The 23265-nt window shown below is 45.8% G+C and overlaps 1 pseudogene; it reads left to right on the plus strand.

Annotated features, from left to right (window-relative positions):
• The first annotated feature begins 454 nt into the window (after positions 1-454).
• LOC142435765 (large ribosomal subunit protein uL3 pseudogene) overlaps positions 455-23265 on the plus strand; it is a 136289-nt pseudogene continuing 113478 nt past the window's right edge.

The following is a 23265-nucleotide window of genomic DNA, read 5'->3' on the forward strand; positions in this document are numbered from 1 at the left end:
GTGGAAATTTCCTCCAAAACGGATAGTGGTGAAGGTCGCCGAGTGTAATGGATGTAATTAGCGTCACTGAGCACATACTGTTGAAGTAGAAAACGGTTTTGTGGTATTTTCACTACACACACGTCCACACCCCCGGAAACCACTGTGAACATGTGGGGCAAGAGGGAGAGCGGACCCGAAAAGCGATGGGTGGGGCCACAAGCAGCCCGCGCAAGTGGCGAAGGAACCAGGGGAACCAGTGACTAGGCGGGCGTGGCCTGGGAGCTGAGGTCGCGGTAGGGGCGCACCAGGTTCCGGCGCCCAGTCCCCACTAAGCCTAAGGCCACGCCCGCGGCCCGGAGCTGCTCCGCGGGCGAGGCGAGGACGTTGAGCGCTCCGAAGAGTCCACTCACCCCTTGCCGCGGCCGGGAATTCCTGTAACTGCCTGCGCAGGGCTTCCAAAGCCGCCTCCGCCATGACCCTGCCGCCAAGAGTCCGGAAAGGCCCTCCCGAGGCCCCGCCACGCCCCCACAAGGCCACGCCCCCAGATCACCGAGCTCCCGCCCACAGCGACATCCCGCCCCAAGGCCCCGCCCCCGAGCCGCCCTGGGAGCAAGACCTCCTTCTGCTTCACAGGCCGGCATCCCAAAGTAATAAATGATTGTGTTTATTGACAATTCCATACATCAATACAAACGGACACGTTAAAAACAGCCCGGAGCCCATATGAGCCCGAGGAGGAGGAAAGCGCCATGGCCAGGACGAAGGAGAAGTTATAAATAAGGGCCCTCAATCCTGGGCGGGGCAAATCTGGAAGGGGTGGCGCTTGCCAGGGGCCTCAGACGTTCAGAGGGGGATGGGCGCCAGCCTGACCCTAGCCAAGGGGGAGGGGAAAGGAACCCACCTTCTAAAAGAAGTCCTTTGTATGAGCATAGTCCCCTCCTTGCACGGGGCAGGCTGGCTGAGGATGGGGAAAGGCAAGCCCAGAGGGCGAGGCTAGAGCCGTACTTTGGGTAGGATGTGGCTGCTGTGAGCTGAGGGATGACCAACCCTCACAGGGCTGCTGGCAGGGGCAGCCCTGCAGGGACCACTTTGGCCTTTATGAGGGCCTGAGGCCGCGGCCTCATTGCAGTTTGCCCATGCAGGTAACTGGGGTGGTAGAAAGTGGGGTGACATAGGCTTTTATCTGTCAGGTGCAGAGCAGCTGATGTGACAGGGCCAGGCATCCTTCAGTGCCCGGTTCCCTTCCGCCTATGCAATCAGCAGAGTCTGGAGGGCTATCCAAGCTGGTGGTGAGTGGCCTCTGCAGCCTGAAGCTGTGCTAAAGCTGCCCTGACCTTTCGGGGGCAGAGGGAAGCCACAGGGGCCAGAGACACACAATCTTCACCCAACTCTGACAACCAATGCTCATTACTTGGTCTCTCTCTGCTGCCTACCGTACTTCACGTCTGTCCCCTCTTGATTCTAGTCACTGCCCCACCCGTTCAATACTAATCTAGCCTCACACCTCTGCCACTTACCTGGCCCACTTCCCACCTTTCCAGTGTTTCTCTTGGTCCCTAGGCCTTCTTATGCAACCTCCAGCACCTGGGGAGGCTCCTGCCTGCCAGACCAGGTTCCCCCGAAGCATCTCCCACTAGCTAGGGCGGGACACCAAGAATCCAGAATTGGGTTTGGTGTATCCCATCTCTTCTGTGCCAATCATTGAATTGTACACAAGCCAGGTGGTGAAGCTGGGGCAGGTTGTGAGGCAGAATCAAGCACACAGCAGCCATTCAAGTACTCAAGCAAAGAACATGGAGCCACGTGCATGCGTGTGCGTGTGTGTGCACGTGTGCGTCTGCATGTAGGAAGGTTTCATCTCATAGCCAAGGTCCTTAGAAGGTGGGCCGGCGCCCTGTAAACCATAAGGAAATTCCCACACAAGCTTCTGACTGAGCTTCTCTCAGGATACAGAGAGCAGGTAGCCTCTAGACTACAGCAGCCTGGTGGGGACCAGGGTGGGAGAAGAGGGGGAGGCCTGAGGAAAGGGGGTCAGGCTGCTATGTTTGCCCAGCCAAGGGCTTACTGTCCTGCAGCAATGTCCACAGGTGGTTGCACCAGGGCTGGCTGAGGTGTGCGGGGGTGGGGGTGGGGAGGGGGGGGCGGTAACAGACAATGCTAGGGATCTCTTAAGGGGACATGGGAGTAGAATGTGGAGGCTCGGGCCCTGATACCAACCGGGGCCTCCTAAAGGCAAGGAATGCCCCGGAGGGTCAGTGGGCTGTGAAGAATTGGGGCGAACCCCTGGACTGCTCTGCAGCCAGGCGAGTGCAGCTGGTTTGGGAGGGGAAGTGGAGGTAGAAGTGAAGCTCCCCTTTGCGGAAGGGTACTGACGACCCTCCCACCTCTCACCTCTACCCCACAGAATACCCTGTGTATGCTCCACCCCAGGGAGCTAGCTGATCCGTGCAGTAATTTCAAATGGCTTCGAAAATGGGAGGGCCAGCCTGCACATTTCCCCAGGTGGGAAGGCCGCTGCCCTCCCACCCCTCACAGCACCAAGATGACTAAGACGTAGGACCGACCCCTGCCATTTCAGTATCATAGCAACACAGAAATCAGTTTGGTAACATAGCAATAACCAAGCATCCCCGTGACAAATGAGTGTTGGATGCACATGAGTTGCATTGTCTTGGACTCAAACCCAGATCTCCCACATGGAAAAGGAGAATTCTACAACTGAACCACCATTTTACCCTCAGAATATAATAAGTATCCAGTAAATGGTTATTAAGAATGTGGCTGCCAGGAAAATCCAGAAATTTCCTGCCAAGGCATAACACTAATATCTTCCCCCACACACTAGAAGGCTGCAGAGGAATGACTTTCTCCATGCCAGCCCTGGTATCTAGACAAGGGACCCTAACACTGAGCCACTGAGCCCCAGCAGGCTGGGGAGCAATGTAAAATTGGATGGGGGACAATCCTGGTTGAGTTAGTTTCCCTAAGCTTGCAGGGCAGTTTAGCATGTCCACAGCTGTGTTCAGAATAGCCATGTAAATACCACCGAGAGAAATTCTACATGCTTTCACACCCCATGCTAGTCGTTGCAGCCATCGTTGAGTACAGTTCATGCTCATCACTATCTAGAACTCACGGTGACGCTGTGGGTGAGCCATTGGGCAGGTGACCTCAAGGTTGGCAGTTCAAAGGCACCAGTTGTTCTCTGAGAGGAAGGTGAGATGATCTGCTCCTGTAAAGATTTAGCCTGAGGAATTTTATATAGGGTCACAGTGATTCAGGATCAACTCAATGGTGTGGGTTTGGTTTATTAGACCCACCATCAGATCATATTTAATGTATTTATTAACATGTATATTTGCCACAAATCCAATGTCTTTTATTTTTATCACTGCATTTCAATACAATTTGTGCCTTTGTGATTCTGTATTTCATTGGAGGTATTTGGGAATATTATTCTGGAGAGTGGGCAGGTGTTCCATAGCCTTTCCTAAATGCCAAAAGGATCCATGGGGTTGCAATGGTTAAGACCCTCTAATAGAGTTTATCAATGAGCCCTGGAGGCACAATGGTTAAGTGCTCAGCTGCTATCCAAAAGGTTGAAGGTTTGAACCCACCAGTTGCTCTGTTCTTGGAAGAAAAAACAGGCAACTCATTCTTGTAAAGATTACAGCATAGAGAAGCCTAGAGCAGTGATTCTCAAACTTCCTAATGCCACAACCCTTTCATACAGTTCCTCATGTTGTGGTGACCTCCACAACCATAAAAATATTCTCATTGCTGCTTCATAACTGTAATTTTGTTACAGTCACCCTGTGCAAGGGTCCCACAGGTTGAGAACCATTGGTCTAGAGAGCTCTGCACTGATGCATTGAGTCACTATGAGTTGGACTGGACTAGAAGGTTCCTAACAAAAACACCAACAATCCTTTTTTACCATGACCTTGTTAACTCAAAAAGATTAATAAGCAAATTCACAAACGAGGACATCAAGTTGCCCCTCCAAACTGGAGAAGCATGAGTTAAATGGTGACCCTGACCCCACGGTGTCCTCCAGCTGGTGCCATGCTGCCTTTATTCCTTCTGCCTCTCAGTTCTGTGGAGAAGAAGGGGAAAGGGAGGGAAAGAAAAAGAAAGAAATGAGAAGATAATTTTTCCAGCTTCTTCACATCACTGAATTGAACTTTACTTTTAGTAAAAGTATTATGAAATGGAAATGGTGCTTTCACTATTTTGCTTTTAGGTGATATTCAGAGACATGGTGCTGGTAATTATTTGAGCCGGGGAGGTTAGTGTGCAGATTTTCTGAATATGGTTGAGCCAGCATGCCCCCTTCCAGGCCTAGCATTTCCCTGGACTATGAGAAGTTATAGACAGTCTACCCTCTTCTTCCTCTGACTTCGCTGCAAACCATGGACACACTGGTTCTGACTTGACCTGGCTCCAGTACAGAAAAAAATATCCTCCTTGCATAATTGTAGTGCTTGCATTGGAAGGCACCTAGAGACAAATCTCTCTTCTGGTGGCATAATGGTTTATGTGTTGGGCTATTAACTGCAAGGTCAGCAGTTGGAATTCACCAGTCACTCCTTTGGAGAAAGATGAGGCTTTCTTCTCCCATAAAGAGTATAAAAACTCAAAATGCATTGGCAGAGATTCCACAGAGAATAAGCCTCCATTAAATCCCCTGGGACCATTCACCAGGGATGGGATTAAACCCTGCTCATCGCCAGTACATCAGAAAGTGTATTGTTGCAGATATGATTAGGTTAAAAATTAACATCTTATCATTTGTCTTTACTCTTAACACGTTTTCCATTTGTTCTTTTTTTAATTTTCTGCTTTCCTTTTTATTGAAAAACGTAACTAATGTCACTAAACAAGTAGAGAATTTGTTAAATGAAAATCTAATCGGTTATGTAAACTTTCACTGAAAACATAACACAATTTTATTTTTACAAAGAGTTATAGCCTTGGAAACCCAGGAAGCCGGAGTATTTTCTCTCGATAGGATTGTTATGCACCCAATGGCAATGAGTGTTGTTGGATTTTGTTTCTTTATTGTTTTCTGTAGCTATGGTGGGGTATAGGGTTTATGTGTTGGGCTGCTAAACGCAATGTCTGAAATGGCAAATTTGAAATCCCCAGCCACTCCAAGGGAGAAAGATGAGGCTTTCTACTTCCCTAAAGAGTTCCAGTCTCAGAGCAGACAAAGAGAACAACATGGCTGGCCCCACTATGAGACATGATGCCCCTCAGTGACCAAGGGTGATACAGGGGACAGCACTGGAGACACAGTGTGCGAATTGCACCTAACCTGATTCCACCACACCGAGGCAAAGTGTGGTGGAGTGCAGTGGAACAGCAAGGGAATGGAGTGGCAAGGTCCCCAGGGAATGCTGAAAGTGGACTTTGGGGCCAGGTTGTGGTGCCTCAACAGACTGGATTGGAAAACACTCCTAAGGTCCAACAAATGATCCTTGAACTAACTACAAGCTCTTCTTTCTTGATGTGTTTTGTTTTGTTCTTTGTCAGTGGTTTGTTTTTGTTGTTTTGTTGTCTGGTTGTATACTGTTGCTTTGTTTTCCTCTGTCTTGTTTTCGTGCATGTTAGTGTCTCCACAGGTCTGTCTAAATAAGACAGGCTGTATGAACTATCTGGAGGAAAAACAACAGGACCGACAGTTCCGGGGGCACTTGGGATAGGGGGAGGTGCGGGGGAGGTAAGGAAGTGGTGTTAACAAACACAGGGACAAGGGAACAACATGGGACTCAAAATGGTAGTGAGGGGGAAGTGGCAGGCCTGGTAGGGAATGCTCAAGGGTAAGGTTACGTAAAGAAGAGGTATAGCTGTAACCCAGGTGGGGACGGAGCATGGTAGTGGGAGAGGAGGAAAGTCAAGGGAGATGGAGGAAAGAGCTAGGAGTCAAAGTGCATTTATAGAGGTCTAGACAAAGACATGTACATGCAAATTATATATATGTATATAAATAAATAAATATATATATATATATATATGGATGGGGAAATAGATCTATGTGTCTATATTTATAGGTTTAGTGTTAAGGTGGCGGCAGGACCTTGGGGCTTAACGCAAGCACTCCCTCAATGCATGAATACTTTCTTTTATTCAATTGGCACTCTACAATGCTCATCCTCCCGACACAACTGCTGAAGCCAAAGCTGGTGAACAAGTAAATGTGGTGAAGAATGCTGATGGTGCCCGGCTATCAAAAGAGATAGTGTCTGAGATCTTAAAGACTTGAAGATAAACAAGCAGCCATCTGGCTCAGAAGCAACAAAGCCCACATGGAAGAGCACACCAGCCTGTGTGATCATGAGGCCCCAAAGGGATCAGTTATCAGGCATCAAAGAACAAAAAAATCACAGCATTGGCTGCACACCTCCATGATACGATTGCCGAAGACAAACGGGTGCATAAGCAAATGTGGCGAAGAAAGCTGATGGTGCCCGGCTATCAAAAGAGATAGTGTCTGGGGTCTTAAAGGCTTGAAGGTGAACAAGCGACCCTCTAGCTCAGAAGCAAAAAAGCCCACATGGAAGAAGCACACCAGCCTGTGCGATCACAAGGTGCCAAAGGGACCAGGTATAAGGCATTATGCAAAATATGTATATAACATATATATATGGTATATATATATATATATATATATATACATAATTGTGAATGAAGGGGGAAGTGCAGTGTGGCGACCCAAAGCCCATTTGCTGGCCACTGGAGATCCCCTCACAGAGGGGTTTAGGAGAGGAGATGGGTCAGTCAGGGTGCGATGTAGTACCAATGAAAAACACAGCTTTCCCCCAGATTCTGGATGCTTCCTCCCACCAACTACCATGATCTGTATTGTACTTTGCAGGACTGGATAGGGCAGAGGTTGTACACAGGTACATATAGGAGCTGGAGGCACAGGGAATCGATGGTGGATGATACCTTCAGGACCAGGAGTGTGAGGGGCGATACTGGGAGAGTGGAGGGTGAGTGGGTTGGAAACGGGCAACAGATTACAAGGATCCCCATGTAACCTCCTCCCTGGAAGACAGACGACAGAGAAGGGGGGGAGGGAGACTCCGGATAGGGCAAGATATGACAAAATAACAATCTGTGGATTATCAAGGGCTCATGAGGAAGTGGGGAGCGGGAGGGAGGGTAAAAAAAAGAGGACCTGATGCAAAGGGCTTAAGTGGAGAGCAAATGCTTTGAGAGTGATTAGGGCAAAGAATGTACAGATATACTTTATATAATTTATGTATGTATATGTATGGATTGTAATAAGAGTTGTATGAGCCCCTAATAAAATGTTTTTTTAAAAAAAGAGTTCCAGTCTCAGAAACTCACAGGTGCAGTTCTACCCTATCCTATAGAGTCGCCATGAGTCGGCATCAACTGGATGGCAGGAAGGACACATAATGATTCAGACCTGGGCTTAGTTTGGGTTCTCACTGAAGCAGACCCTGGCCAAAGACTTAAAGGCAATGAGCTTATTTAGGAAACTCTGAGCATGCAGGTAATGAAGTGGCATTGTGAGCCAGTGGAGGGAAGGCCACCGATAACAAATAGATTGTGAATCCAATTACAAACCTGGGAACCTGCTGCTTAATCACTTAGGAAGTCTCCAGGTGTAGGTATAGCACACGCCTCTCAGAGTTTTGCCATCCAAGGAGTGATGGGCCTCGTCAGGGCTGTTCCCAGGGGCATATGTTCCTCAGCACATTCAGCCAGCACCAGCAAAGGGACCTTCAGAGCTGTCCCTTGGAGACTGAGGCAAGTACACGGAATCAGGAATTTGGGAGTGAAGAGAAGGAGCACCGGGAGTGTCTGCTACAGGTTGGAGACTGGAAGGTCAACTCGGTGCTCCTCAAGGGGACAGGCGTTCCCTTCTCTGGATCTCACTTGTAACATTGATACACAAAGGTCGATTCTGTGAGGGTCACAGACTGGGGACTCCCATGGTCAAATGAGGACCTGTGTGGACTCTGGTTGGCCTGCTTATTCACTGCCATCTAGAAGATTCCAACTCACAGACCGAGCAGAACTGCCCCTGTGGTTTTCCGAGGCTGAAAATCTATATGGAGTAGAAAGTCTCATCTCTGCACAGCCCCCCCACAGCTATCCCCCACCCCCCGCTCCCCCAGTGTGACTGGTGGTTTTAAACTACTGACCTTCTAGTTAGCTGCACAACACATAACCCACTGTGCCATCAAGGCTCTTTGGCCTACCTGGCTTCTATCCAATGTTATTGAATCGCCTTTGAAAAAATCAGGAGGTTTTTAAGAAAACAGGAATTTTGACTTTCTTTAGAAAAATTGATCTGGCATCACTGGAACCTAAACTAGAGGATCCACAATTCCACGTGGCTCTGGGAATCTCAACATTTCTTCCTCCTGCTCAAAGTAAAATGTTTTAAGGGGACCTTTCACAGCTGGTGGGCTGGTCTCCTTTCTAGAAAGTTGCCTCTGTAAAGAAAATGCATCTTTCTTCCCTTTTACCTAGTTGGGGGTGGTGAGGGTATCAGGAGCCATTGGGTTAAGAAAAAACATTCCAGGTAGCTTCAATCTGCCCTGCCAGGGCTTTAGAGTCCAAGCCTTTTTTGCTCCAGCTTACTGGCCTGCTGTTTCCAGGGCAGCCCCACCATCTGTTCCCAGATGCAGGGAGGGAGCCGACTTTCCTTCATCACACCTGCCCCAAACTCATGCCCAGAACTACTGTCTAAACACAGAACAACTTTTGTCTGTGGCCAAATGTGGGACCCCAAATTTCTTCCCTCTTTCCCGATACTCCTTCAGTGACTTGATGACCTGGGCCAGGCTGAGATGAATTAGCTTGCTCCTCACAGCTGGCTGCTGGGTTCCAGTCAACTCCCAGAGGCCACTGGCTGTGCCCATCAGTAGAAGTGGGAGTTGAGAACCCTCAGCTCTTGGCTGAGCAGCTCTGTCAGTCTGTAGCTGTTGACTGTAGCTGGTGCTTTAAGTCATTTCAGTCGCTCCACCTCAGCTGTGATTAGTCTAGTCTCTGTAGCCTCAGAGGGAGGGGAAAACAAAACACCTCAATGACTTTGAATCAGAGTGGGTTATCCTCTTTTAAAAGGCAGAAAGTCTGAATTGGAGGATATTTTGGGGGGTTTCTTTTATGTATTTCACATTTATGAAATAAGAACTAACAGTATTTGTTCCAGTAAGTGGATCAGAACCACCTAAGGGCCCACTCCTCCCACCAGGCCACGCCTCACTAAGAATAGAGGTCCATCACTTGTCTGGCATTTTGTGGTACTGTGGTGACTTTTGTTTTGTGTGATACTGGGAGCTATGTGATTGGCATTTCATATACCAGCAGGGTCACCCAAAGAGCTTCCAGACAAAGAACAGACAATGAAGAAGGAATTGGCTGCCCGCGTGGGAAAAATGAGCCATTGAAAACCCTATGGATAGCAGCAACACTGTCAGTTACTAGACCCCCCATGAACAACAGAAGAACATTGTCAGAACGTGTGCCAGAAGATGAGCTCTTCAACTTGGAAAGTACTCAAAATACGGCTGAGGAAGAGGAAGAGCTGACTTTTCATAGGCAAGTCGACCATAATGATGCAAATCGAGGATAGCCATCAGGACCTTCATTTGCTGATGGGGCACAACTCAAAATGAGGAGAAACAGTTCATATCGTCATTAATAATTGAAACTTGGGATGTATGAAATATGAATCTAGGGACATTGGAAGTCATTAAAAAGGAAATGGAATACATAAAGATTGATATTGTAAGCATTAGTTAGCTGAAAGGGACTGATATTGACCATTTTGAAACAGAAAATCTTATGGTTTACTCTGCTGGAAATGACACAATCAAGAGAAACAACATTGCATTCATCATCAAAAGGACATTTTAAGATATATTTTAATGTACAATGCTATCTTTGATAGGATGCTATCTAGCCCCCTTCAAGGAGAACCAATCAATACAACTATTGTTCAAATTTATGCACCAGCCACCCAAAGCTGGTGATGCAGAAACTGAATAATTCTACCACCATATTCAGTCCCAAATATGTCAGACTTGCTATCAAAATGCTATTGGAATGCAAAAGTTGAAAACAAAGAGGAAGGATCAGTAGTTGAAACATATGGTCTTGGTGATAGAAACCAAGCTGGAGATCGCATGACAGAGTTTGCAAGACCAATAAATTGCTGATAGCATATACTATGTTTTCCAACTTCTGTTCTTTCCTCTTTGGTTCCAACATTTGCACTCCAATCACCAATAATTACCAATTTATCTTGATTGTATGTTAGAATTTTGCATGATTAAAGATTTCTTCAAACATATGATCAACAACAAAAAAGGTGACCATAAATGTGGACTTCTCCAGATGGAATACACAGAAATCAAATTGACTACACCTGTGGGAAGAGACAATAAAAGAAGCTCAATATCAGCAACTGAAACAAGTCCAGGGGCTGAATGTGGAACAGATCAGCAATTGTTCATATGTGAGCTCAAGTTGAAGTTCAAGAAAATGCAAACAAGTACACGAGAGTCAATATACAACCTTGATAATAACCCAACAAATTTTGAGAACATCTCTGAATAAAGCACAGTGTCATTTTAAAAAAAAAAGGAAATAAAGAAAAGATACAAGTGCATGTCAGAAGAGACTCTGAAACTTACTCTTAATCAGAGAGTAGCTAAGGCAAATGGAAGAAATGATGAAGTAAAGAGCTAAATAGAAAATTTCAAAGGACAACTCGAGAATACAAAGTAAAATATTATCACAAAATGTGCAAAGGCCTAGAGTTAGAAAACCAAAACAGAACATATTCAGCATATCTTAAACTGAAAGAACTGAAGAAAAATGTCAAGTCTCGAAGTGCAATATTAAAAAATTCTATGGGCAAAATATTGAATGATGAAGGAAACATCTGAGGAACATGGAAACAATATGGAGTCACTGTATCAAAAAGAATAGACCAACACTCAACCATTTCAGGAGGTAACATATGAGCAAGAACCAATGGTCAGGAAAGAAGAAATACAATATGCATGGAAAGCACTAGCCCAAAACAAGATGCCAGGAATTGCTGGAATATCTATTGAAATGTTTCCACAAGCTGATAAAGCACTGGCAGCACTCACTCATCTGTGTCAGGAAATTTGGAATACAGCTACTTGGCTAACAGACTGGAAGAGATCCATATGTGTATACATACCAAAGAAGGGAGACCAACGGAATGGTCAAATTATGTAACACTATCATTGACATCACATGTGAGTCAAATTGTACTGAAGCTAATACAACAACAGTTGCATTAATTCATTGACAGAAAGTTACCATATTCAGCATTCAAGAGCCATCGTGGCACAGTGGTTACAGGTTGGATTGCAAACCCCAAGGTTAGCAGTTCGAAACCACCAGTCACTCCGTGGGAGAAAGGCAAGTTTTCTACTCCCATAATGAGTTACAGTCTCAGAAACTCACAGGGGCAGTTAGTTCTACCCTATACTATAGGGTCAGGATGAGTTGTCATCAACTACAAGGCAGTAAGTTTGGTTTCCCAGAGATTTAAGCCAGATTCAGAAGAGGATGTGGAACAAAGCATATCAGATATCAGATGGATCTTGCCTGAAAGCAGTGAATACCCAAAAGATGTTTACTTATGTTTTATTAACACCCAAGGTATCTGACTGTGTGGATCATAACAAAACATGGATAGTTTTGAGAAGGGAATTCCAGAACACATTGTCTTGCTCATGTGAAACTTGTACATGGATTAAGAAGCAGCAGCACAAATAGAACAAGGGTAGATTGCATGGTTTAAGAATCAAGAAAGGTGTGCATCCAGGTTGCACCCAATTATTACACTTTTTCAATCTGTATGGTGAGCAAATAATCAGAGAAGCCAAATTATATGAAGAAGAACACAGAATCAGATTTGGAGGAAATATTATTAACAACCTGCGATATGCAGACGACACAGTTTGGCTTGCTGACAATGATGGGGGACTTGAAGCACTTGCTGGTGAAGATCAAGGATTGCAGCCTTCAATGTGGGATACAACTCAACACAAAGAAAACCAAAATCCTCACTACTGAACCAATAGGTAACATGATGATAAATCGAGAAAAACTTGAAGTTGTCAAGGATTTTGTCTTCTCTGGATCCACAAGCAATGCTCATGGAAGCAGCAGTCAAGAGATGAAAAGATACAATGCACTGGGTAGATCTGCTGCATAAGAGCTCTTTAGAATGTTGAAAAGTTAGGATGTTACTTTAAGCAGGAAGTGCACCTGATCCAAACCATGGTATTTTCATTTGCTTCATCTGCATGTGAAAAGCTTGCCATTGAGTGAAGAAGACCCAGGTAAACTGTATGAATTTGAACCATGGTACTGGCAAAGAATATTGACAGTACCATGGACTGCCAAAAGAACAAACAAAATCTGTCTTGGAAGTACGGCAGGAATTCTCATTAGAAGTAAGGATGGTGAGATTTTGGACATGTTGTCAGTGGAGACCAGTCCCTGGAGAGGCATCATGCTTAGAAAAATGGAAGGGCTGTAAAAAAAGGTTGAAGGCCCTTGAAGAGCTGGATTGACACAGTGACTACAACAAGAGGACTGAGCATAGGAACACTTGGGTGGATGCAGGAGGAGCTGTTATTGTTACATTCTGCTGTGAATAGGTTTGCCATGGACCAGAACCAACTGGATGGCAAACTATCAACAACAACAACAACAATAACAGGGAGAGACATTAAAAAAGCCAAACTCACTGCCATTGAGTTGACCTTGATTCAGAGCAACCCTGGAGGACAGGGAAGAACTGGCACCCGTGAGTTTCCCGAGAGTGTAACTTTTCACAGGAGGGGAAAGCCTGTTTAACCTACTACTTAGCAGCCCAGCCCATTCACCAGGGCTCCACAAGGATAGAGAGAAGCACTTTTAGGGCTGGATAGGGCAGAGACTGTATACTGGTACATATGAGGGCTGGAGGTACAGGGAATCCAGGGTGGACGATACCTTCAGGACCACGGGTGTGAGGGGCGATGCTGGGAGAGTGGAGGGTGAGTGGGTTGGAAAGGGGGAACTGATTACAAGGATCCACATGTGACCTCTTCCCTGGGAGAGGGACAGCAGAGAACCGGGGAAGGGAGACTCCGGATAGGGCAAGATATGACAAAATAACGATGTATAAATTACCAAGGGCACATGAGGGAGGGGGGGATGAAGAGGGAGGGGGAAAAAAAGAGGACCTGATGCAAAGGGCTTAAGTGGAGAGCAAATGCTTTGAGAATGATTTGGGTAGGGAATGTATGGATGTGCTTTATACAATTGTTGTATGAATATGTATGGATTGTGATAAGAGTTGTATGAGTCCCTAATAAAATGTAAAAAAAAGAAAAGAGGAGAAAAAATGATTAGGGCAAAGACTGTACAGATGTGCTTTATATAATTGATGTATGTATATGTATGAACTGTGATAACAGTTGTATGAGCCCCTAATAAATTGTTTAAAAAAATTATCCTCAATTCTATCTGAATCCTTGCCAGAGCTGCAAGTTGCCTTAATAAACACGAGCAAAAAAAGTACCTCTGGCAGCAGACCGCTCAGGTTAAAATCCAGGCTCTCTAGCGTATTGACTATGTGACCTTGGGCAAACCTAGACCTCTCTGTGCTTCCAAAGACTCACTTTCCAAAAGGGAAGTCATAAGCCAACTTTTCTTATTCCTCACTGGGTTGCTTTGAAGATGAAATGAGAGATCTGTCTAAAAATGCTAACTTATTGACTATGTGACCTTGGGCAAACCTGGACCTCTCTGTGCTTCCAAAGACTCACTTTCCAAAAGGGAAGTCATAAGCCAACTTTTCTTATTCCTCACTGGGTTGCTTTGAAGATGAAATGAGACATCTGTCTAAAAATGCTTCTGACCATCCCTTGGTTCTCAGAGCTCCACAAATACTATGGATTATTGTTATAAGATTATGAATGACTTTTTTCCATGGTAGTACAAAGATTAACATCAGTGCTACTTCTCTCTGACAAAATATAAATCCAAATTTCTAAATAGCAGGGTTTGAACGGATGCGCTCTTAACAGCATCTTGCTTTTCTCCCAGCACTTGTCACAGTAAATCTGATAAGAAATGCTGGGCTAGGGCCTGCAGCCAAGCCCCTCACTGGCAGCGTGCAGGACCTTAGGTTGTTGGCAGGCCAAGGGGCATCACAATGGCAAGAGGAGACTCCACAAAGGGCCCCTGCTTCCTCCCCCACGTCCCCCTTCCCCACGTTCAGGGTGAAACGTCAAAATACAATTTTTTTTGTCACCTGGTGAAATAATGAGCCCCCATTCCCGTTGCCTTGGTATCATCAGAGCGCAACAGCCACGTGGGGTAATCGCTGTCTCCGTGTTAATGCTGCTCAGTTCAAACATTTTCACAGGCCCTGGCGAAATGAAACCCGTGCTTTCTACCTAGGTGGAGTTTGAGGCAAATCAGCCCATTTGCTTCTGCTGAAGAGGCTACCTCAGAAAAACAGGAAATAAAAACATAGAGGGTGCCATTGACATTAGGTTTCTCGTTTTCTTCCTTTCTTCCCTACCTTCCTTTCTTCTCCTTGCCCTTCTCTTTCTCTTTTCTTCCTTCACTCCCTTTGCTCCCGTCTTCCTGCCTGCCTTCACCTTCCATCTTCCCTCCCACACTCATCCATTTCTTCTTCGCTCCTCTCTCCCCAACCCCACCTTTCTCCTTTCCTTCCCTGCCTTTTCCCTTCAGCCTCCCAGTCTCCCTCCTTCACTCTCTCCCTTTGTTCCTTCCTTTCCCCACCGTGTTTTGATCCAGTGATTTGTACTCCTTTCTTCCTCTCATCCCACCCCTCCCCATTGCTGGAGAAACATCAGTTCCTTGTGGCGCTGGTTTCTTGGCGCCAGACCCTGTTCTTTGGGTGTTCACAAGTCTGCGTCCTGTGTGCAAACATAAGACAGACATATGATCAGGGTTGGACAGAACATGGGATTTGACAGGTGTTCTGCATCCCAAATCTCCAGGAGGCAAAGGTAAAGTCAGGCTCCTGCCTTTAAGGTTATGTCTCCCATTGTAACTGCATCCCACAGAGGCTCCTGCCTCCTGGCCACCTGAGGCCTGCTGCCTGCCTTCCTCTAGCTCCTGGGGAATTGGGGCAGCAGTGGCAAGAACAACAAAAATCCCCAGGAGTTGACAAGAAGGGAGGCTGCCTTGCTTGAGAGACGGCCCCCTCACCCACCTGCATGTTGTTGAGATGCAGGTTCTCATCCCTGTGGCTGGGCAAGAAACGCCCCCTCCCCAAACGCAGTGGCTTCAAACAAGGACCATCACCGTGTGGTTGCTGGGAGGCCACTGGGTCGTGCTTGGAGTCTCCCATGAGTTGGCAGTCACATGGGAGCTGGGGCAGGGGCCTCTGGTGACTCCAGTGCCTACACGTGCACTCAGAGGGCTGGCAGCTGAAGCTGGCCGTTAGCTGGGTGCTTAGCTGGGTTGTTGGTTGGAGTGTCTCCACGTGGCCTTTCCAGGTGGCTCAGGCTTCTTTCAGCATAGTGTCCGGGTGCTGAGAAGTGTCCTGAGAGGTAGCACGTGGAGGCTGGACATTCTAAGGGTGAGTACTCAAGAAGAAGTCTTTGAAGGGATTTTTCAGAAGTTGTGAAGCACTTTGGGGGAGGGAAGGCGGTTGCCCAAACTAGATGTCGCAGTGTCATCTTCTCCATAATCTATTGGTCACAGAGGTCATGAAACATCCCAATTTAAGGGGAAAGGGCATAGACTCTACCTTCCTATAGGTAGCCTGTCAAGGAATTTGGGGGTCACATACGAAGACTGGGATACCCTGGGTGGCACAAATGGTTAAGGACTCAACGTATCAAGAGGTGGGCAGTTGCACCCCTCAGAAGAAATAACTAATGGCCTGCTTCTAGAAGCCCACAGGCTTGAGAATCCTGTGATGTGTAGTTTCTCCCTGGCACCCAGGGGGTCCTCGGGAGCCAGAACCAACATAACAGTAACGGGTTGGGTTTTTGTTGGTTTTGTTTGGGCTAATATAAAAACGACTAGTATGAAATTATATATGTATTGTGTTTAACTCTCAGGACTCTGATTATGCTGAAGTTGAACAAAACCGTCTGCCTCTTCTATGAACGCCAGCCGATGGAGGCAAAGGGTGAGGGACTAGAGGAAGAATGAATGTCACATTCCCGTCCTTATGTTTCAGTTGTCCTTAAAGGGCACAGGGGACAAACCAGATGTCTTTGATATGATTTTAGCCTAATGATGTGCTAGTATGATGATGAGCAGCCTGAAAAGTGCTGTTAACTAATGTGATCCAATATTTGAAAAGTTGATGATTTCACATCGAATTTTATATTCTCAGCATCTCAGTTACAAACAGAAAATCAGGCCTTAAAATCCTTACATTTCCCCAAGGCAACAACAGTCTGGAGCTAGAATTTGAATGTCCCCTGTGGATGAGCTGACACGTGCCTGTTAATCACAGTCCCCATCCGTCCCTATTGCCCCCAACACAGAGGTTGGCTACAAGTATCCTTTATCTATATGGCTAAATAGGTTAGTTGGTTTGGATTGGGTTGCTAGTTTTTCCTGTTTTGTTTTTGCTTACTTTTGATTTTTTGGGGGGGCTAGGAAATGGTGTGTATTTTGGTACCACGTCTTCTAAAGCGAGAAAATAAAATCCAGTAAGCCAAGAAGGTCAAACAGTCTAGATTAATGATGAAAGGAGGAGCCCTGTTGGTGAAGTAGATTATGAGTTGGACTTCTAACTGCAAGATCAGAAGATCGAAACTCCCCCCACCCCCACTCCACAAGAGAAAGATGAGATTTTCTACTCCTGTAAAGATTTACAGCCTTGGAAACCCACAGGGGCAGTTCTATAATCTGTCCAAAGGGTTGCTATATGTCAGAATTGATTCCAGGGTAGTGAGGTTTTCTTGATTTATATAAATAATTTTGGTGAGTATTGAAAAAACCAGTCAATATTACTTTCAACACACATCAAAGAAGGTCCACATAAATTGTTCACACAACCCTGCCACCTTCTTTCTTTATTCCCTTGCCTCCCACTCTCCTTTCTTCCTCCCTATGGTCCTTTATCTCATTCTTTTTCTTTCAAGGGTTAGCCTAGGAGTGGGAAAGTCTGACTAATTCTTAACCAAAAGACTAAATTGGTTTTATTGTTGGTGTTATTACTTGGGTTAAATTTTTTTCTTTTCTCTTCTTCTATTGGTTTGTGTCATGTAACCCAGAAAATGGGGAAACATTTGGAACATCAAAACACTATCCTTTCTCAGTAGACTACAAGCATTAAAGGCAACAGAGATAAATACTCCAATAATAACAATAACATACAAGGATAGCTAAAGAGATAAATAGATAGATAGAAAAACCACAAAATCTGAGCAGTTGGGGGAAGAATGGGACTAGCCCCATGAATAAATATAGGTTTGCCAGAGAATAGTTCTATATACATATTAGCATATACTACAAATATGTCCATGAATATAATAGTGCATCCAGGAGGCATAGTTATGAAAATGTCTTAGCTATAACAAAACCCCTTGAGGGAGCGTGTCCTAAATATGGGGGATCAGGAACATAGCTCTGAGAGACCTCAAGATCAATTGGTACAAACTAGCTCACAAAGACAATGTTCTGTATCCATCAGGGAAGTGACTGGGGTCTTCAAAAGCTAGTGAGTAGCAAACTAAAAGTTGGTTCTTGGTCTCACCCTATGTGTTGGACAGGGTTCTCTAGAGAGACAAAACCATATTGCTAGTAATTATAGATAAATATATTTATAAAGCTAGATATACAATACAAGAAATGAACCACTAAATTATATACAGATAGATAACACAAGAAACTAACAGTTAAATTATAAAAGAGTGAGATACTAGCAGTCCTTTAAGGCTTGAGAGCCGCCAGTTGCCAGTCCCTTTCTGTAGAGAGAGCTGGGCTATATATACCCAGGCAGCAAACAGCACGGCAAGTCACCAACTGTCACCAACTGTCGGTCCCCAGATCCAGAGATGAACATTCCAATCCTGGGGGATTAAATGGACCTCAACTTACAGTGACACAGTCCACAAGTTAGGCATCCCACAGGTAGTGTACCCCTTTAAATTGAGGCACAGAGCAAGCAAGGCGAGGCTCACGAAACCATTTATCCCTCTGCCCTTCGATTAATCCTACTTGTGTTTATCGGCCAGGCTGGCACAATAAACTCTTGCACCCTGTCTGGAGCAAATAACAGTGAAGAAAATCAAGATGCCTGGCAACAATTAGTCCAAATCAGTAATGGACTATGCGTACCTCAGCCTCTATGATGCTAAGGTCACAAGAACTAAATGGTGCCTGCCTATCACAAACAGCTGCTCTGAAAGGGATCATGGTACATGATCCCAGATAGAGTGGGGAGTAATATGTAAGCAAACTGAAAGTCATACTACTACTACCAATAGTAATAATAATAATGATGATAAAAGATGAGGTTTATTGGTTAGATAGACTAGTGGTTCTTCATCACCGTTCAGGTCTGGAACTGAATTCAACCCCCTTAAAATAGACAGGTTATAAAGTGAACCTTATGAGAATCAAAGATTGCAGCCCTCAGTATGAATTACAACTCAATGTCAAGAAGACACACATCCTCACAACTTGATCAATAGGTACCATGAAAAATGGAGAAGTTTGTTGTTTTTTTATTTGTTGTTATTTGTTGAAGTTGTCGCGGATTTTTGTCTTGATGAGGTCTATAATCAATGTTCTTGGAAGCTGCAATCATGAGATCAAATGACGCATTGCATATGGATACATTTGGTTCACAATATGTCTGTAGAGTGCTAAAAAGCAAGGATGTTACTTTGAGGACTAAGGTGCACCTTACCCAAGCCATAGTAATTTAAATTGCCTCATAAGTATGTGAAAGTTAGACATTGAATAAGGAAGGCTGAAGAAGAATTGATATGTTTGAATTGTGGTGCTGGTGAAGAATATTGAAAGTAACATGGACTGCCAAGGGAACAAACAGACCTGTCTTAGAAGAAGTATGGTCAGAGGGCTCCTTAAAGGCAAGGATGGTGAGACTTCCTCTCACATATTTTGGTCATGTTATTAAGAGAGACTAGTCCCTGGAGAAGGACATCATGCCAGGTGAAGTAGAGGGACAGTGAAAGAGAGGAAGCCCCTTAAGGAGATGGATTGACAGTGACTGAAACAAGGGGCTCAAGCTTGGGAACAATTAGGAGAATAATTCAGGGCTAGGTAGTGTTTCTTTCTGTTTGGCATAGGTCAATGTGGGTTGCAACTGGCTCAATGGCATCTGATAAGAACAACTACACCAAAATGAATCATAGCACTGAGGAGCACACATTCCTCAGAACCTTCAACCATTCAAAAGCAAATAGGCAGTATTTGCCCAAGGCCAAATTCAAAAGGCAGGCAAGGTTAGGGGAGAAGGGTGAATGAAAACAGGAAGCAGAGTTTCAATGGCATGAGTGATATTACATTGCAGGAGATTGTCATCAATGTCACATAACAAAACGTGTATAAATTGTTACGTGCAAAGCTGATTTTCTCTGTAAATCTTAACCCACCTTACAATAAAAAGTTTCTTTTTTTAAAACAAAGACACCATTGTTCATATAATAGACACAGCCAAAGATCTCCTGGACAATCCTAAAATGATCTCCCAAATGATTTGGGTAGTTAGCCCTCCCCAGGGAGTTCTACCCATTGAAACGCTGGGGGGTTATGGCTGCAATTATATTTCAGGCCAGAAGAGGCAGCAGAGGCCTGGTTGTTCAAATGCTGTAAAACTACCAGACAATGGGCAAACAGTTTCTTTCCACGGACAACTAGCGGCTCTGTCATATCCATGTCTGGTGTTCAACACTTGGCGACAGAATCCAGCCCGCTGGGTTTGGGTGGGGTCTGTTTCTCACCCATGCTTGGCTTGGGATTGTTCTATGGCATCCACAAAGTGGAGTCCTTTCCTTTCTGATGTCCCGAGAAAGCTGTTTTCTCCTTTTTCTCTCTCTGGCCCTCTTCCCAAGAACCCTGGGGTTCACTCTGCTTTCCTCTGGTTGATGTTTCTCAGGCAGTTACTTGACCTCGGTTCATATACTGCAGGTGACCATTAGCAAGTAACTGTACCGTCCTTGGATGGTATTGTTCATAAGCTAGGCTGTGAACTATGAGTTAAAGGTTTGAGTTCACCCAGAGGTGCCTACCAAGAAGGGCCTGGTGATATGCCTCTGGAAAAAAACTCACGCCAGCCATGGAAAATTCTAGGGACCGGACTTCTCTAACACACTTGGGCTCTCCATGAGTCCGAGTTGACTCAATGGCAATTGGTTGCTGGTATTCCTGTAAGTAGAAGACAACAATCTTTAAGTAGTCCCTCTTGGATTCATGGGAGGAGGATGGCTTCCTCTGAGAGAACTTCTCAGGGTTCCAAGGGCTCAATGATCTTACTAAAAATGAGAGAAAAGATGAGCCTGATGACAGATGATATTGCTATGCAGGCCCCGTTTCAGGATGCTCAAGTTTCCAGGTCTTTCCCTGACTCACAGTGGAGCCCTGTGAGGTTCCAAATAGAAGGGCACACTTGCTCCCAGGTCCTGGAGCCTTGTAGCTAAGCAGAGCAGTCATGATGAGAAAGAGGACCCAAGGGGGAAGTTAGGGGCCTGCTTCACTTGTCTCAGTGTCAAGCAAACAAATGTTTTGGCAGGAAATTTCTCTTCAAGAATGTTCTGATTTCTTGAAGGAAATCTTTTTCTGAACCATTTCCTCAGGGGAAAACCACTCAACTACCTCGGGAAGGAAGATTTTTCTCCTTCCAAGCTTACCAGGCTGTGCTAACTCACAGAGGAGGTGTGACTAGCAGGCAATGAAACTGATTTCCAGACTCCTATGAAAATCAGCAAGTGCTCGGCTGCTAAGTGAAAGGTCGGCAGTTGGAAAACCCCAGCTGCTCTGCAGGAGAAAGTGGTGGCTGACTGTGTCTGACAAGATGACAGCTTTGGAAACCCAATGGGGCAGTTGTCCTCTGTGCTCTACAGTTGCTTTGAGTTGGAGTGGACTTGACAGTGATAGAGCTGATCTTTTTCCCCATGAAAATCGGCTTTCACGAATACATGTGCATTCATGGATGTCTGTGTCTGCTTTGGCATGCATGTGCACATATGTGCCTATTTGCACGTGGATGGATTCGTCTGTTAATGTGGGCGTCTCTATTTACTTTGCCATGTGTGTGCACATGTCTGCCTTTGTCAGTATGCATGCGGGCTCAGGCAGCATAAAGAGATCACAGAGAAACTTGGATAGAAAGAGAAAAGTAACCTATTTTCTCATGGGTCTCCCATACCTGACGGTCTACTGGCATCCACTGCCACGAAGACCAGAGGTCACTTCATGCCATGTGTCCAGCTGCCCATTGCTGGTTGAGGTCAGTCACCAGGGAGGCAAGTCAGACTGGCCTCGCCAACCTACCACCCACCTGCAGGAGTGATTCCCACCATCTGTCCTGGAGCCTCTCCCACCTTACTCAGCCTCCCTAGACCTTGAGTGAAAGGCGTTTCCAACGTTTTTACATAAAGATTTCTGAGATTGACTGAAGAAATGATTTCATTTGACAAAACATGAAGCTTTGAATTTAAAGATTTGAGGCAAGTGCCCTCCAGAGAGGGGGACACAGGACGGGGCCATGCTCCCTTCTGGTATGCACGGGGGTTGCTATGAGTTGGAACCAACTTGATGAGCACCTGCCAGCAACAACAACAACCAGAAGTTGTCCAAATTTCTGTGGCCTCAACTCGGAAATGAGAATATTAATATTGCCTCCTAGAAAGAACTCAAGGTATGTACAATTGGTTAATAGGCGTTTGGAAAGTGAGTACATTAAGTGGACTGATGACATTGATAAGGCAATAAGAAACTGAGAAGGCTTCACTAACAGATGCTTTCACCTCTGTAACCAGTAGATTCCTTCCTTCTTCATCTCTTGCCATCTTAATCAGCACCCACACTTTCCAGGCAGCTTGAGGGGTTAAATGTTCAGTCTGATCCTATTATAAGCCTCAGAATCAGAGGCTTTACCTGAGGTTTGAGGAGCTATACTGGGAATGAGGGAGAGTAACCTGTCTTTTCTATTGCTCTCCTATCACTCCCTCTTCCCTAGCCCTTCCCTGTCTCTGGGCCTGCTTTTCCTCCCTAGCAGTGGCTTCCGAGAGAAGAGGATGGAAACAATGAGCACATTCCTGACCAGGCCTCTTACCAAGCTATCTTCCAACCCTCTCTTGGAAGGGACTCCACAAAGTCCTCTTATGTCATCTCACAATAACTTGTTAGATACCATTGAGTGAACTCCTGACTCATAGCAAATGTACACACAAGAGATTGAAGCACCACCTGGTCCTGCACCGTCCTCACAATGGTCCTTGTGTGAGCCCATGGTTGCAGCAGTGTTGAGGAGATCCTGTCCAAGAAGGCTGCCAGTGGGTGGGAGGGGCTGCAGCTTTCAGAGACTTTGGAGGATGCCAAGGTGGATAGTTCACGGCGTATCATATGAGGTCAGCCAGCGGGCCTTGGGGGCCCTTCCCATTATCCATAGATATTTGAAATAAATGGAGGCCCTCAGCAAGATGGGCTGCAGACACCTCCAGGACTCACTTGATCCTTGGGAAGCTCCCTTAGCCTTAGGACACCACCTGCTGGAACTGTGGCTTTGCTGCCTCTCCTGGCTCTCAACTTCCCTCCTAGAGGACTCCAGCCACCCTTCTCCTTCCAGATCCTTCCAGCAGGAGGCAGATATTTGTCTCTATGCTTTTGCATGTGGCCAGTTTTCTAGGGACAGATCAGCCTCTCCCAAGAATTTGGGTTCACCAGAGTGAGCGTGCCCACAAGTCTGCAGAATGTACGGCCAGGCCTCTGAAGAGAGAACTGCTGGAAGATTTGCCCCTTTTCAAAAGCGCTAATTCCACAGTTGAGAGCTCGTCTCCTGGGGACTCAGCTCGAGCCTCAAGGAGCACATTCCCTTTGGCACTGCTGGCAACTCGAGGTGCTGTGGGTCATTTTCTTGCCTTTGAGGAGTGCAAGGGAAATGCTACAATCTGTCCCTTCACATGAACCACCCATCCTTATCTGGAGAACTCTCCGAGATGACAGGGATGGGAGGGAGATGTTTCTGGGGTACGCTTTCACCTGCACATCTCTCAGGTGAGTCAAACATTTGAC

The sequence above is a fragment of the Tenrec ecaudatus genome, assembly GCF_050624435.1.
Source record: "Tenrec ecaudatus isolate mTenEca1 chromosome 1 unlocalized genomic scaffold, mTenEca1.hap1 SUPER_1_unloc_14, whole genome shotgun sequence".
Lineage (NCBI taxonomy): Eukaryota > Metazoa > Chordata > Mammalia > Afrosoricida > Tenrecidae > Tenrec > Tenrec ecaudatus.